General features: G+C 50.2%; 1 protein-coding gene across 3 annotated transcripts in view; it reads left to right on the top strand.

Moving 5' to 3' along the window:
- TJAP1 (tight junction associated protein 1) overlaps positions 1-16394 on the top strand; it is a 229340-nt gene that overhangs the window by 116053 nt on the left and 96893 nt on the right. The window contains exon 2 of one of the 3 annotated variants that reach the window (XM_069236262.1): positions 10776-11124. The exons of the other annotated variants lie outside the window; for them this stretch is intronic. The gene's annotated coding sequence lies outside the window, so the exon portion shown is untranslated. The remainder of the gene's footprint in view (positions 1-10775; positions 11125-16394) is intronic. 3 annotated transcript variants of the gene reach the window in all.

Raw genomic sequence — 16394 nt, 5'->3', positions numbered from 1 at the left:
GTAGTAGGTGGTCTGTTGTCTCTTCTGTACTAGGGTTTGGAGTTAGAAGTCAGTGTTGTCTCTTCTCTACCAGATTCTAGGGTAGGTGGTCTGTCATCTCTCTTGTACAAGGATCTGGGGGTAGGTGGTCTGTCATCTCTCTTGTACAAGGATCTGGGAGTAGGTGGTCTGTGTCATCTCTCTTGTACAAGGATCTGGGAGTAGGTGGTCTGTGTCATCTCTCTTGTACAAGGATCTGAGAGTAGGTGGTCTGTGTCATCTCTCTTGTACAAGGACCTGGGAGTAGGTGGTCTGTGTCGTTTCTCCTGTACCAGGTTTCTGGAGTGGTTGGTCTGCCTTCTTTCATGTACCAGATCCCGGGTAGCCAGCATGCACCATTGCTCAATGAGTCTTGTAACAGTCTCTGTGCTAGTTGGCCTTTGATGCTTCTATTCCAAACCCTGGGTTAGACAGTCTGTGTATTTTCTCCAGTACCAGTTTGAGGAGTAGGTGGTCTGTGCCTTCTATCTTGTATCATGGTGTGGGGAATGTGCTCTGTTTTTCCCATGTAATTTGGGGGTAGGTTGTCTGTTGTTTCTCCAGTGCCAAACTCTTGTTCCAGACTCTGGGGTAGGTGGTCCTTGTCATTTCTCCTGTAACAGATCTAGTTAAAGGTGGTCTGTGTCACCTCCTGTACCACATTATGGTGTAGGTAGTATGTACCATCTCTTCTATTAGTCTTGAACCAGCGTGTGTGGTAAGTGGTCAATGCCAGGCTCTGGGGTTGCTGGTCTGTGTTGTCTTTCGTCAGCCAACTATGTAGTAAGTAGTCAACTCTTCTCTACTCTACAGAGTTCTCTCATCTCTACCTCACCTAGTTTTGATGTCTGCCACCTATCGTGTCCCAAGACAGACGTATTTCATCCGTTTCATCTTCCCTTACCAGGTTATGAGGTATGTGGCCTTTATCATCACTCTTATTTGAGGCTCTGTAGTTGCTGGGGTCTCATTTCTACTGTACTGGGTTCTTGGTGATATTTACTGTCTCCTCTACTAGATGCTGGGGTGGGTGGTATGTGTCGGTCTGTACCATCTCTCGTACCAGGTTGAGCGGTGTACGGTCTGTGTTGTCTCTTCTGTACCAGGCTCTGGATTAGGTGGTCGGTCATCTCTCCTGTGCCAGAGGCTGGCATGGTGGTCTGTATTATCCCTCCTATGAGTCTTGGACCAGGCTCTGTGGTAGGTGGAGTCTCGTCTCCCGTGCACCAGCCTCTGGGGTAAGTGGTCTCCATCGTCTCTCCTCTACCAGATTCTGCAGTAGTTATGTTTCATTTCCCTTGTGCCAGGCTCAGGAGAAGGCGGTCATTGTCGTCTCCTCTGTGCAGACTCTGGGATCAATTGCTTCTGTGAGTTTTGTACCAGGCTCATTGGTAGGTGGTCTGTCATCTTTCTTGTGCCAGCCTCTGGGGTGGGTGGTCTGTTGTCACTCCTGTACGAGCTTTAGGTGGCCTGTGTTAGGTTTCTTGTGCCAGCCTCTGGGGTAGGTGGTCTGTTGTGTCTGTTGTCTCTCCTGTACGAGCTTTAGGTGGCCTGTGTTAGGTTTCTTGTGCCAGCCTCTGGGGTAGGTGGTCCGTTGTCACTCCTGTACGAGCTTTAGGTGGCCTGTGTTAGGTTTCTTGTGCCAGCCTCTGGGGTAGGTGGTCGGTTGTCACTCCTGTACGAGCTTTAGTTGGCCTGTGTTAGGTTTCTTGTGCCAGCCTCTGGGACAGGTGGTCTGTTGTGTGTGTTGTCACTCCTGTACGAGCTTTAGGTGGCCTGTGTTAGGTTTCTTGTACCAGCCTCTGGGGTAGGTGGTCCGTTGTCACTCCTGTACGAGCTTTAGGTGGCCTGTGTTAGGTTTCTTGTGCCAGCCTCTGGGACAGGTGGTCTGTTGTGTGTGTTGTCACTCCTGTACGAGCTTTAGGTGGCCTGTGTTAGGTTTCTTGTGCCAGCCTCTGGGGTTGGTGGTCTGTTGTGTCTGTTGTCTCTCCTGTACGAGCTTTAGGTGGCCTGTGTTAGGTTTCTTGTGCCAGCCTCTGGGGTAGGTGGTCTGTTGTCACTCCTGTACGAGCTTTAGGTGGCCTGTGTTAGGTTTCTTGTGCCAGCCTCTGGCGTAGGTGGTCCGTTGTCACTCCTGTACGAGCTTTAGGTGGCCTGTGTTAGGTTTCTTGTGCCAGCCTCTGGGACAGGTGGTCTCGGTCTCTCCTGCACCAGATGGTGGGTGTTGTATTCTGCAGCTGGGTGAGGATGTCATACAGTTTGAGAACGTTGGTGACTTGGGTGAGAACTGGTTTGGTGATTGAGGAGTCATTGCTGTGTGCATGGGACGCTGAGCATGTTAGTCGCTGTTGTGAAATACCCAATGTGTTCGTAGAACAGATCGCACACCACGTGTGAAGGTTCTCTCCCCTCCAGGAGGAAGGTGCTATGATAACTAGCTTGGCCACAGGAGAGGCCGCTCAGTGGTGATCGGAGCTCTTTCTTTAAAGTGAAGGAGGAATTGACAATTGTGGATGGTATTTTGATGAGAGGAGGCGAAGTAGTTCCTCCAGTGGTATTTAGGGAAAGGAGGGGCCATGAAGAGCACATGGGAATGTCTGGCACTGAAAAGTGTATCAGAGAATTCTGCTTGCAGCTGGAGCTGGACAGGTTGGTGACTGCTTGGGTACATGATTGTGCTTTATCTTCAAGCAGTGACAAATCAGCCAAAGTACTCGCAGTCACTTGTGTTTACTGATGGACTGCAATTGTGCTTCAAGGGCCTGATCCACAAAGGGGGATTCCAAGAATTGGATCCTTCTCGAGATACACGAGTAAGCTACAGCTACTCTCGGATAATCTGACATTCGGGTCCTAAAAGTCATGAAAGCTTCTACAAGTGTTTGGTGGACAACTCTACTAATTATATCCGCGTCGAGGTCCCACAGCACATGACTAACTGTCGAATGGCACTAAAACCTGGCTATGCAGTCCCAACCTCCTCTGCAGTTCCGGGCAGCTGCACAAGAAAACAGTCACTGCTTTGGGCCTTCCTGAAGCTTGGTGAGGTGGTTTTGGAGGAGTACAGTGGGGGGTCAGAAGTTATTTGACTGTTGTTAAAAAATATGTTCAGGGAGATAATGGTGGAGAAGAGAACATTTTTGCAACTCTGTTTTTTAGGTCTCTCGTACTCGACACCTTGTGGGCTTACCAGGAATCTAGAGGGGATTGCAGCTCACCCAATGCTTAAAATTGGTTGACTTTCTTGTCACTCTATTTTGCCTGCTTCCTATTTGTGCCCCAGCTTGTCAATCTTGTGTTTGTCCCTCCCATGACGCATAGCCTCTTCACCATCTCTTTCGACTGGCTGCCTTCTGTGCTTCCATTGTTTCCTTTTCAAGCACTACTTTGTTTCTTTTGGGTTAAGCACTCAAAGGGAGTGCATCTGTTTTCAAGCTGTGTTCCCTGTATACTTCTCTCCCCCTGAACTGTTGCTCTGTCGCCTGTGTTCCTCTCTCCACCCACCTACATTTTGTTGCTTCCCCCTCTTGCTGTTTGGGGAAAAAAAAAAAAAAAAAGCGTGAGTTTTTTAGGTTGAGCCTCGTGAGAGTGCATGCCCTCACGCTTGCTTGCAAAACACTGTTGATTACAGTAAAGGGCTTGGAGCCTGCCAATTGCTTGATATTTATCCGCATCAGTGTCACTGTACTTTGCAGCAGCAAACGCCAAGTGTCACTTCTGTTCCTTTCTGTGGAGCATGGACCAAGCACAGATTGATTCAACTTAATCATAGCGCGAGCAGCATTAATTGAGGTACTATTTCTTCTTCCAACTCCCTCTGGATGCACGTGACATAAATGCATAACAGAAAGAACGTTCTTCATATGAATGACCCCATGTGGAAATTTTGCACACCTCAAAGCTTTCATTTGACGTTCAAGAAGGTTGGGGAAAACAAAACAATTTCATACAAATAATCTGGCAAGCAAAAACAAGGGAAGGCTAACTCCGCAATGATAGCTGGTTCTTTAATAAAAATGTCAATTTCATGCAAAAAAACTGCATTTCAGATGGAGCTATATCAGTTACAACGATCATTAAAAGTGCTAAGAAATTGTTCTGTTGGGTATTTGTGCTACAGATGTTTCTTGATACTAGAATGGCAGAAATGCCTCTGCTCAAACATTTAATTAGTCCTAGTTTACGTTGTTACCAGTTCTTTGGTAAGATAGCTCAGGGTATTTGAGCACCTCCTGCAGAGATGTACTGCAGGTCAAAAGACCACACGAGGGTAGGAACAACACAGCCCTTCATCCTTGTCAAGTAAATGCAGCCGTCACGTGTTAGGTGGGCACCATGACCTACTGAAAGAAATCAGAGAGGGATAGACCAAAGTAAAAGTGCTATGATGCAGTCAGCGCTGGCCACGTCATAGGCCTTTCCTTTTCTTCACTTTCAGCCATGTGACGGAGCTGTTGCTCTGCTGGGGAGCATGGCTAAAAAAACACTGACAAAGCCAATAGATATTGCCTTGCTATTGGCTTTGACAGTTCTTATTTTGTTTTCTTTTAAATAAACAATCGAGCTCGGATCAGTAACTACAAAGAAAACAAAGAAAAAGTTTTGCGGCATTTTGTAGACACTTTTTGTGTGCACCTACAAAATGACACGATCGGCTGCGTCAGAGGGTGTTTATTCTTTTTTTTTAATTAGCCATGCTGCACAACATTATAGATGCAAAGCCAGTAGGTCCCAAAGGTGGGACCTGTCTGCTTTGCCAATACCTTTTTTTTTAAATGTTCAATATTTCAGTATTTTTTCTGATAGACTAGTTAGTATTTTTTGTCTTTTTTGAAGATTTGTTTCAACCAATGGACAGCAACCTTCCCATCCTATCCCTTCGTTCGAAATGTCATTCTTGTATGCCAGACCAAAGTTCATCTCTTTCTACCTAATACTTTAAAGCAGACTGACATAGGGTAGGCCTAATGGCGCTGAGACGCTTAACAGGAATGAATCGCCAAGTACAATCACAAAAACAATTCACACTAGGCATAGTACATGGGGCAAGAGGAATCCATCCTCCTCACCCCTCCAACAGACACTAACAACAAAGATGCATCTTCTGGGCTCCCTGACAGAAACTTGCTTTGAGTTTTGCCTGATTTCAGGCAGCCATCTGTTTTACAGCTTCTCAGCCAAATAGCGAATCGAATGGCCTTCAGTGATTTGTCTTTAATTTCTGGGCATTTGACGTTGAATGGCATGAGCTTCATCTGTGCCCCTGTTACAGCTCGAAAGGAGGTCACGTTTCCTTCACACACAACTGAAAATGATTCCTTTTCCATTGTGTTGGATCTGTTATGTGCTATTTAAGGGTTGTTTTCAGCGCCAAGAACCTGCCAGTGACCACTAACAACATAAATTGCACCTCTGTAGTATTTGGTTAAAAAAAATTCAGCATCAAGGTCATATTTAGATCACAGCCCACTAGACAGCGGGGCTGTCGGGTTTGCTAAAGACATCTTGGGAACTTTCAGAAAGTTGACCTAGGAATGCATTCCGCTCCTTGATTACCATTGGCTTTCTGGTTTGTAACTCACACTTTCTGGCTTTCTGTTTGCTAGCTTTATTTGCTTTAGGCTCTCCAGGTTCAGTTTGTCCCTCCTGTTGCCTAAACAATGTTTTATATATTCTTCCGCCAACTAGTTTTCTGTTAACAGGACTTTAAGTCTTGTTATTATCTCGTCCCATTTGCTCTGCAATTAAAGACAGGTCAAAAGTCAGGGGATGTCTTCCAAGGGCACTTGTTTATTTTTTCTTTCTTTGACTTCAAATTGAGAGGATTTATGTGACAATCTTGCTGGTTTCTGGGGGTAGAAAATAGTTTTTTTTCCTAGCACATGACAACATTTAAGTGAACTGTGTAAGTGTTTAGGAATATATCAGAATTATGAATGCACACACGAAGCACATTTTGTATTTCTGAAGTGTGTTAGAAACAAATACTTTAATGTGACCAAATCATTAAACTAGGTGATAAAATTTCCACACAATTTTGTCTGTGCACTGTATAGTTAATATTAGAAAAACGGTATGTCTGTGCAAAACACAATGGTAATTTCAATTGAAAATGTGTTGTGTGTAATGGCAGTGTGCTACCACATCATGAATAGTCCACTCTACTCTGCACCACTCCACGCCACTGCACTCTACGCTGCTTCACGCTACGCCTCTCTACCCTGTACCACTCTGCTCTTTGCCAATGCACTCTTCCAACCCTACTCCACAAGACTGAGCTCTTCAACACTGCACTCCACAGCATTCCTGTCTAGGCCCCACCAGTCTACTCTGCGCAACTCCACTCTGCAACACTGCACTCTATGCCAGAACACTCTGTGTCAATGCACTTTACTCTGTAATACCCAACTCTATGCCACTGCACTCTACGCCAATCCACAGTATGCCACTCTAATCTACACCATTGCACTCTATACCACTGCACGCTACATCACTTTACGCCATTACACTCTCACTGTATAAACTGCACTTTACCCTGCACCACTCTACTCTGCGCCACTTCACTCTACTCTAAAACAATTCCCGCTGTGCCACTGCACTTGACGCCACCGTAAACCACTCTGCACCACTCCCCTCTCTGCTACTGCACTTCACAGCTCTCTACTCTTAATTACTGTACTCTTAACTGATGCGCTGTCCACAATGGCACTCATCACTGTACTCTACACCACTGCTTTCTAAGGCACTCTACTCTACTCCACTCTACACCTCTGCATTGTGACACTCTCCTCTACAACACTGCACTCTTTGCCACTGAACTCTACACCACTCTACTCTGCACTGCACTCCACTCTATGGCAGTATACTCTACTGTGCACCACTCTATGCTACTGCACTCTTTGCTACTCAACTCTTCTCTGCACCACTGCCCTCTGCATCTCGGTACTCTGGGCCACCCTGTAGTGCACCTCTATAGTCTGTGCCACTGCATTCTACGCCTCTGAATTCATTGCCACTGCCCTTTGCACCGGTGCACTCTTCACAAGCCCATGCTACTCCATGGCAGTCCAGTGCATGCCACTCTGTGCAACTCCACACTGTGCCACTCCAATACACAACACTCTGCAACTCCACAAACTTGGGTGGCATGGTGAGCAAAAGAATGATGGATTAAACCCAGATCTGTGACTGGGGGTGGGTGTTTGCTTTGTTCAGCGCTCCATCCATCATCCTTTTGTGTTGCTAAAGATGCCCTAAGTGGGAAGGGTATGCCCAGACGTGGGTCCCTTGTTCACTGTGCCACTGGATTCAAGCTAGCCTGGCTAATGAGGGGTGAAACCCTGAAACCGGTCCCAGGATGCTTGTTTCCGGTCCTGGGAGGACCTGGCTTGGCAGTTCGGGCTGGACTGTTCCCATGAGGAACAGGGTCAAGAATGATTTGCACATGGCTGGGTCCAAACTGGGGTGGCACGGTGAGCAAAAGAACGATGGATTAAACCCAGATCTGTGACTGGGGGTGAGTGTCTGCATTGTTCAGCACTCCGTCCATCATCCTTTTGTGTTGCTGGCATATAACTGAAGCACCACCATTTACCTATTCCCTCTATCTACAGCAAAAAATAAAAATACTGCCATTCTTTATCATGTTTTTATATTATTTCTTTGGAGGCCCCCCTCCCCCAACCTAGTGTGGAGACTCAGAGATGGCCTAGGCAGAAAGAGCAGGCCGTGTGGTGAGTTCTGAGCAAACTGAGGGCTCCACTTCAAAAATAACATTTGTAAGAAACATGGTCATGTAACCATACAGTCAGCCCCTAGAGGGCGTAACCACATGAAAAGAAGAATGGCAGAAAGTAATGCAGTGTAATCATATATGGAGCCCCTATAGGGTGTAGTGCCTTACACAGTTTCTTGCCTAGCAGGCCTACTGCATTACTATTACAGACGAGGCCCTTAAAACACAAGCTACTCCCAGCTGTAAAACAAAAGTTCCAGCCATGAGAAAGCTTAAAAAGACATTGAATGGTGGGAGAGGTTACTAGTTTACCCCCCCTCCCCCCCTAACCTAGGGTGGTGAGACAAATAACCTATATAGAGTGTGTTGTTGTGTTGTGTTGTGCTGTGGTTTTTTTTTTTTTTCTGTTACCTCAAACTGTCTGACATCTTTTAGATACTGGTAGTTTTGGACAGAAATTGGGGACAGAGTAATACGTTCCAAAAGTGATATCTCTAGACAGTTAGGCCAATTTTTGGGAGGCTGGGATTAAACATTTCCGCGTGTTACACATTTTACAATAAGACCATAACTGGGGTGGCAAGTATCTGTGGTTGCCGGTGGGCAGTGTCTGTGGTTGCCGGTGGGCAGTGTCTGTGGTTGCCGGTGGGCAGTGTCTGTGGTTGCCGGTGGGCAGTATCTGTGGTTGCCGGTGGGCAGTATCTGTGGTTGCCGGTGGGCAGTGTCTGTGGTTGCCGGTGGGCAGTGTCTGTGGTTGCCGGTGGGCAGTGTCTGTGGTTGCCGGTGGGCAGTGTCTGTGGTTGCCGGTGGGCAGTATCTGTGTTTCCGGGGCAGTATATGTGCTTCCCGGGGCAGTATCTGTGGTTGCCGGTGGGCAGTATCTGTGGTGGGTGCCGTTTTTGTTTGAGTATCTGTGTTTCAAAGCTTGAGCCATTTCATCCCATTTAAATGAGAGCTGTTCAGTAGGTATGGACTTTCCTCTCTAAAGTGCTAATAGTGAACCGGCCGGGCTTCCTCCAGGGGGTGGTAAATAGATGAAGAATGACATGGAAGTCACACTCCAAATACTCCGCCGTCAGGCAGACTCAAAACTTGTTACTACTTTTAAAATTACCTGATGCAGAGGAGTGGGTTGTAGAACAAGGCCCCAAAAATAAACTCCACGCCTTATACTCCCTCCCACAAACTTCTGATGTCACCGCTTGCAGAGGGTGTCCATATTTAAAAATAAATAAATAAATACAAATCCGGGACATTTTGTGAGAACCGAAGAAGGACTAGAACATTGCACAGAATGAGGGCGCCCATCAGCGTAGAAGTCCAGGAGAGGCACCAGGGAAATAGATGGGATGCAATTTTAAAGGCGGTGTCGAGCTTTTTAAGTGCTTCCTTATAGCAGCTGCTGACTGTCCCTGCTTTGGAAAACACAGACACGCACCTCCCACTGTTTTCAGTCCACACTGTCCAAAAACCGGGACGTGAGGTAAATTTCCCAAAATCTGCCAGGACAGCTGGTGAAAGCCCGAGACTGTCCTGGCACATCCGGGACGCCTGGTCACCCTAGACGTGCATTCATTCTGTGTACACGCGCAGAGCGCCCTGCGAAGCGAGAATGCAAAGTTAGCTGCTATTTAATGCTACAGCGAATAGAAACGGATCCTATGGCCGTCAGGAAAAGGGCACCTTGGTGAAGCCCGGGTCGCGCCTTGGGGGCCTCCAAGCGGGCAAGGTGTGACTGGTGGTGGTGGTGGTGCAGATAGATAGAATTGTCCATCGCGCGAGTAGTAGAATTGCCCGTCCCCTCAGTAGCGCTGGGGGTAGCAATTGTTCATTCTGAGAGTAGCGCTGGGGTAGAATTGTTCATCCCTAGAGTAGCGCATTCCCTCAGTAGCAGGGGTAAAATTGTCCATCGCGTGAGTAGCACTGGGGTAGAATTGTCCATCTCCTGAGTGGCGCTGGGGTAGAATTGTCCATCTCCTGAGTGGCGCTGGGGTAGAATTGTCCATCTCCTGAGTGGCGCTGGGGTAGAATTGTCCATCTCCTGAGTGGCGCTGGGGTAGAATTGTCCATCTCCTGAGTGGCGCTGGGGTAGAATTGTCCATCTCCTGAGTGGCGCTGGGGTAGAATTGTCCATCTCCTGAGTGGCGCTGGGGTAGAATTGTCCATCTCCTGAGTGGCGCTGGGGTAGAATTGTCTCCATCGCGTGAGTAGCACTGGGGTAGAATTGTCCATCTCCTGAGTAGAGCTGGGGTAGAATTGTCCATGGCGTGGGTAGCACTGGGATCATTAGCCCGCATACTCTTACCATTATTTCATTAAAAAATAAATAACTGGAGCGCTGTAAAGATCTGCATTGGAAGGTTCCTAAGAAGAGCCTGCCTGGCCATTACCTGCCTGGTCCTTGCCTGCCTGCTCCTTGCCTGCCTGCTCCTTGCCTGCCTGCTCCTTGCCTGCCTGGTCCTTGCCTGCCTGGTCCTTGCCTGCCTGGCCATTACCTGCCTGGTCCTTGCCTGCCTGCTCCTTGCCTGCCTGCTCCTTGCCTGCCTGGTCCTTGCCTGCCTGGTCCTTACCTGCCTGCTCCTTACCTGCCTGGTCCCTACCTGCCTGTTGAAGGTTGCACACCGCTCCTGGGTGCAGTCGCTCCACCTCCAGGGTGACCTGTGAGTCTTGGGGTACCCCTGCTGCGGGGGGTGCACAGCTGCCTGTCCTGGGCTCCGGACCCGAGCGGGGTTGCCGGCCCCCGGCTCTTCCGACCGTCGAAATGTGCCCCCGGTCCGCCCCTCCAGCCGGGTATTTGTGGGTTTTTGGTGGAGGGGAGGATGATGATTGGGGGGGGAGGGGGAGAGGTGGGGGGGGGGTGCTGGGGTTTGTGTGTGCTGAGTGCACTGTTTGGTTTTAAAGTCCGAATTAGTGGTGACTGATGACCTTTTCTGTTTGCTCCCTTCCCCCCCCCCCCCCCCCCCCCCCGTGTATCCATCCTGCCCATTGACTAACCTTTTCTCTCCCCCTCTAACCCCCCCAGCTCCCACCGTCTCCTGTCCCCCGGCGCCTTCTGTCTCTTTCCCTGGATCTGTTCGTCTCATCTCCTTTTCATTTTTTATTTCTTCCTCATTTCTTGGTTTCTGCCCCCTTTTCTCTCTCTCTCTCCCTCTCTGCTTACCCCCCCCCCACCCCCCCCGTATTTTTCTATGTTTAATTCCCTCTTGTTGGTGCTTCCTGTGCCTGTCCTGGTTCTCTCCTCCTCCTCTTGCCCTCCTCCGCCCCTCCCGTCCCTCTCCCCCCAGGGTCTCGTGTTCCCTCCGCCGGTGCCTGGAGGCGAGAGTTGAGTTTCACACACCGAGGAGGGACGGAGAGCACCGCACACCCAGCATGTAAGTACTCATTCGCTCATTACCCGCTCTGTGCCCCACAGCGCCTCGGAGCTGCCCGCTAGCTCCCTTAAAGCACCTGTTGGGGTCTCATAGGGAAGCCCTCAGTACGGCCCGGGTGGTGCAGTCTTAGACCTCTGGTGGAGGGATCGTCTCCCGGCCCCTCCACCACAGCGCCCAGAGCCGCATCCTTCCAGGGGCACACCTGGCCAGGTACCCGCCTCTCAGCGCGTCCTGCATGTGCCCTTTAGCAGAGGAAGGTGCCTCTCTGTGCCAGGGCCGGGCACTTGAACCCTACGGGAGACAGATCTCCCTGTGTGCCAGCCTCTGTGTGACTGACAGCACTTTTTGTGACTGGCAGCTGTGACCTGTATACATCTGCCAGCTGTAGCTTCGATTCGACTGACCGCTTTGACTGTATGTGAATGACTGATCTCTGTGTGAATGAGTAACCTTTTTGTGATTGACAGCTTTGACCGGTGTACAACTGACCGCCCTGAACTGCGTATGACTGACAGCTGTAGCCTGTATACAACTGACAGCTTGGACCTGCATATGAGTGACAGCTCTAACTCTTTGTGAATGACTGATCTTTGTGCGACTAACAGCTTTGATCTGTGTGTGACTGATAGCTCTGCTGGATCGGAGACTGGTGTACTGCCCCGGCTTGTGTCTGAGAAAGCCTGACCTGCCTGTGTGTGATTGACAGACTGCCTGGTCTTTGCGGGGTTAACAGACTGCCTGGCAAAAGGAATACAAGAAAAGTGGGGGGGTGGGGCAGGAGGGACCACTACGTAATTTTAGTCTAAGTTGGGGGCCGAAGGGCCAAAAGGGAGGACTATTGGCGACTATGCAAGGGACAAGTCAGAGAAAGTCTGAGAACTGATCTCGAAGAGAGTGAGCTCTGTGGGATGCCAGCTGAGGAGGGCGCTCAATGTTAGGGGGAGGCTCCCAGGAACAGACCAGTCTCGAAGTGATGGCGAGAATGATTGAAAGACCAGACTTCCAGTTTAGAGGGTTAATCGATTAGTGTTGTCAGCGGGTTAAGAATGTATTTTCTGTTTGGAGAGGTTGTGTTATCTGTTCCCGAGCAAGGGACAGCCAGGGCTTATTAAACCACCAGGCTATTGGGGGAGGTTCCGTGTTTTTTTTTCTTCTAATAGAGGGCGATCAGTTGCTCAGCAGCCCCCCGACTCCTGCCGAGCCAAAGCCCATTCTGAGGGGGTCATCGTGCCTTCCTTCCAGTCCAAGTGCTGTAATACCCAGAAATAGTCCCCGGGTTTCCTGGGATGGATAGCCCGTCGCCCCCTTGATATGTCCCAAGAGAGTCCCCGGGTTTCCTGGGATGGATAGCCCGCCGTCCCCTTGATATGTCCCAAGAGAGTCCCCGGGTTTCCTGGGATGGATAGGACGCTGTCCCCTTGTTGTGTCCCAAGAGTCCCTGGGTTTCCTGGGATGGGTAGCCTGTCGTCCCCTTAACATGTCCCAAGAGAGTCCCCGGGTTTCCTGGGATGGGTAGCCCGCCGTCCCCTTGTTGTGTCCCAAGAGTCCCCGGGTTTACTGGGATGGATAGCCTGTAGTCCCCTTTAAGTTCCCCAAGAGAGTCCCTGGGTTTCCTGGGATGGATAGCCCGCCTTCCCCTTGATATGTCCCAAGAGAGTCCCCGGGTTTCCTGGGGTGGATACCCCGTCGTCCCCTTGATATGTCCCAAGAGAGTCCCCGGGTTTCCTGGGATGGATGGGACGCCGTCCCCTTGACCCAAGAGAGCCCCGGGTTTCCTGGGATGGATAGCCTGCCGTCCCCTTGATATGTCCCAAGAGAGTCCCCGGGTTTCCTGGGATGGATACCCCGCCGTCCCCTTGATGTGTCCCAAGGGAGTCCCCGGGTTTCCTGGGATGGATAGCCCGCCGTCCCCTTGTGTCCCAAGAGTCCCTGGGTTTCCTGGGATGGGTAGCCCGCCGTCCCCTTGTTGTGTCCCATCCCAAGAGTCCCTGGGTTTCCTGGGATGGGTAGCCCGCCGTCCCCTTGATATGTCCCAAGAGTCCCCGGGTTTCCTGGGATGGATAGGACGCCGTCCCCTTGATATGTCCCAGGAGAGTCTCCGGGTTTCCTGGATGGATAGCCCACCATCCCCTTGATATGTCCCAAGAGTCCCCGGGTTTCCTGTGATGGATAGCTTGCCATTCCCTTGATATGTCCCAAGAGAGTCCCCGGGTTTCCTGGGGTGGATACCCCGCCGTCCCCTTGATATGTCCCAAGAGAGTCCCCGGGTTTCCTGGGATGGGTAGCCCGCCGTCCCCTTGTTGTGTCCCAAGAGTCCCTGGGTTTCCTGGGATGGATACCCCATCGTCCCCTTGATATGTCCCACGAGAGTCCCTGGGTTTCAGGGATGGATAGCCTGTAGTCCCCTTGATATGTCCCAAGAGAGTCCCCGGGTTTCCTGGGATGGATACCCCATCGTCCCCTTGATATGTCCCACGAGAGTCCCTGGGTTTCAGGGATGGATAGCCTGTAGTCCCCTTGATATGTCCCAAGAGAGCCCCCGGGTTTTCTGGGATGGATAGGACGCCGTCCCCTTGATATGTCCCAAGAGAGCCCCCGGTTTCCTGGGGTGGATACCCCGTCGTCCCCTTGATATGTCCCAAGAGAGGTCTTGGTGACCGTGCACGGCCACCAGACGTGCGCAGTCCCCTGGTGTCCCCACAGCATCTCTGGGAAGGCCGAAGGGTACATCTTAGCCGGTTTCGTCAGTCAGGTACCATTGGTACGCCGCCTTTTGGCTGATTTCCTGGGTGGGATACTCTTGGGTATTTCTCTTCTCAGATAGTCCCCTTGTGTAGCACGGATCGCCTCAGCCCTGAATGGGTTTCCGGCGGGCTCGGTCTCGGCGCCTGACCACTGGCCTGGATCCTTCAGTCCCTCTGCAGGTCCTGGACGTGAGCCTTGGTGCCCTCAGAAGAGCTGCTAACTTCAAGGGGGTGGGGGCCCTCGCTGTGGCCAGGGCATATGGTGGGCATAATGCCCCGTGGTGGCACGGACAGTATTGAAGGCAGGAGCGTGCCCGTGTGTGGAATACTTTTATATTGTTCAGAAGGTTTTAGATTTAAACCCTGAAAAGGCCGCTAAAGATCCTTCCGTCGTTGTCCGTCCGCTCGGCAAAGGTTCTAGGTTGGAAAGCCGTGGTAAAGTCAGGGTTAAAATACCTCAGAGCACTTTATCGCGGCGCATTAACAGTCCACGATCCAGCCACCTCTTCATCCATCTGTTGACTTGCATTCACAGTCCACAAGCCAACTACCTCTTCATCCATCTGTTGAGTTGCATTCACAGTCCACAAGCCAACTACCTCTTCATCCATCTGTTGAGTTGCATTCACAGTCCTCAAGCCAACTACCTCTTCTACCATTTCTTGAGTTGCACTCAGTTCACAAGCCAGCAACCTCTTCATCCATCTGTTGAGTTGCATTCACAGTCCACGAGCCAGCCACCTCTTCATCCATCTGTTGAGTTGCATTCACAGTCCACGAGCCAGCTACCTCTTCATCCATCTGTTGAGTTGCGTTCACAGTCCTCAAGCCAACTACCTCTTCTACCATTTCTTGAGTTGCACTCAGTCCACATGCCAGCCACCTCTTCATCCATCTGTTGAGTTGCATTCACAGTCCACGAGCCAGCTACCACATCTATCAGTTCTTGAGTTGCATTCACAGTCCACGAGCCAGCTACCTCTTCATCCATCTGTTGAGTTGCATTCACAGTCCACGAGCCAGCTACCTCTTCATCCATCTGTTGAGTTGCATTCACAGTCCACGAGCCAGCTACCTCTTCATCCATCTGTTGAGTTGCATTCACAGTCCACGAGCCAGCTACTTCCTCATCCATTTGTTGAGTTGATGCGTGTCTTTGACCCCGTAAATCCCTCTCTTGCCTAGAATCGCGCTTTAGAAATACCACATATATACTTACGTCTAGCATGTCTTACCTTTCCTTCGCCCTGGGAAATTGATAGTCCTCATACATTAAACCATCTTCTCTCATCACTCTAGGTCTGACTTGTAGTGGCTGCACAGTGTGGGTCCACTCATTTAATCGGGGGTGTAATTGCCTGGACTTATCATCCCACCTCTTTTAGCTCAACACTTAGTAACAGCAGCAGTTGATTTCCAGGCAAACAAAGATTATTTATGTTTCGAACAATCACAAGTCACGAGAGTTTGAATTTCTTCTTTGTTACTTTAGGTTGAAAATTATTCAGTTCCTTCTGCCTGGCCATCCTGCCCACTTACTGTAAGTTCAATTTAGAATGCAGTTCTGTTCCTAGAAGTCACATCATTAGTTCCCTGTACCGCCTCCTCTGGGTGGACCACGATCTCTTGGGATTTCAGCCTGATTATCCCACCTTTTCCACTGAAGGATATTTCTATTGCTGCTTTATCATCGGGGCGGGCCCTAAGGTCTGCATGCATCGCTGTTCTCAGGCAAATGGTTCGCTACCAGCCCCATCCCGGCTCTGTCAACCGCGATGATCATTACTAATGAGCAGAGACTGAGGGTTTCCCACCTCGGAGCTGCTCTACCCAGTTTGTCCCTTACTAGGTAGGAGCCTGAGAGTGCATGCGCTAGCGAGCCTCTGTTGTGTACAGTGAAGGGCTTGGATCCTGCCTGTCGCCTACCATTGGTTGGCTTGCATGACAGTTTCCTTTCCAGCCTCGTAATTTGCCACTACAAGCCTGGCACTGTTTTGTTCTTTTTAACTTCTAGTGCCCCGCAAACAGAAAGCGTACGACTGTCAAAAATGTGCGAAGCAGGGCAAACAAAATTGCAAAGTTTCATTGTTAGAGGACGGTTCTGACCATTAGGTCCGCTCTGATTTTTCGCTTTTTGACCACCTGGTTTTTCACCTTTTACTGTGAGGCAGCCTCCTAAGCGGGGACTCGCGCACAGTAAACTCATGGTAAAATGGACTGCGCGTGTTTACCACCGGTGCCGCCGTGCTAAAGAAAGGCTGCTGTGGCGCAGCAAGTGCAGGAGGCCCTGGGCAGGTTTCATGTGATCATGTGTGCACGCGCTTGTGCACCCATGTGAGGGCTGCGTGGGGAGGACTCCTGGCGGGTGCAGCCCAAGAACTGCACTTAGGTAGCCTGGCACAGAAGGGACTATGCACAGTGGGTGGTGACCTGGAGTAGGCCTCATGAGACGGGTGTACACATGGGAGGGAGAGTCAGTGTGCTTACTGTCTCTTCACTGTAGGGACACTCTGTTAAATGCCAATG

Source organism: Pleurodeles waltl, chromosome 5 (genome assembly GCF_031143425.1).
Source record: "Pleurodeles waltl isolate 20211129_DDA chromosome 5, aPleWal1.hap1.20221129, whole genome shotgun sequence".
NCBI lineage: Eukaryota > Metazoa > Chordata > Amphibia > Caudata > Salamandridae > Pleurodeles > Pleurodeles waltl.
This window is presented reverse-complemented; position numbering and strand designations above follow the sequence as displayed.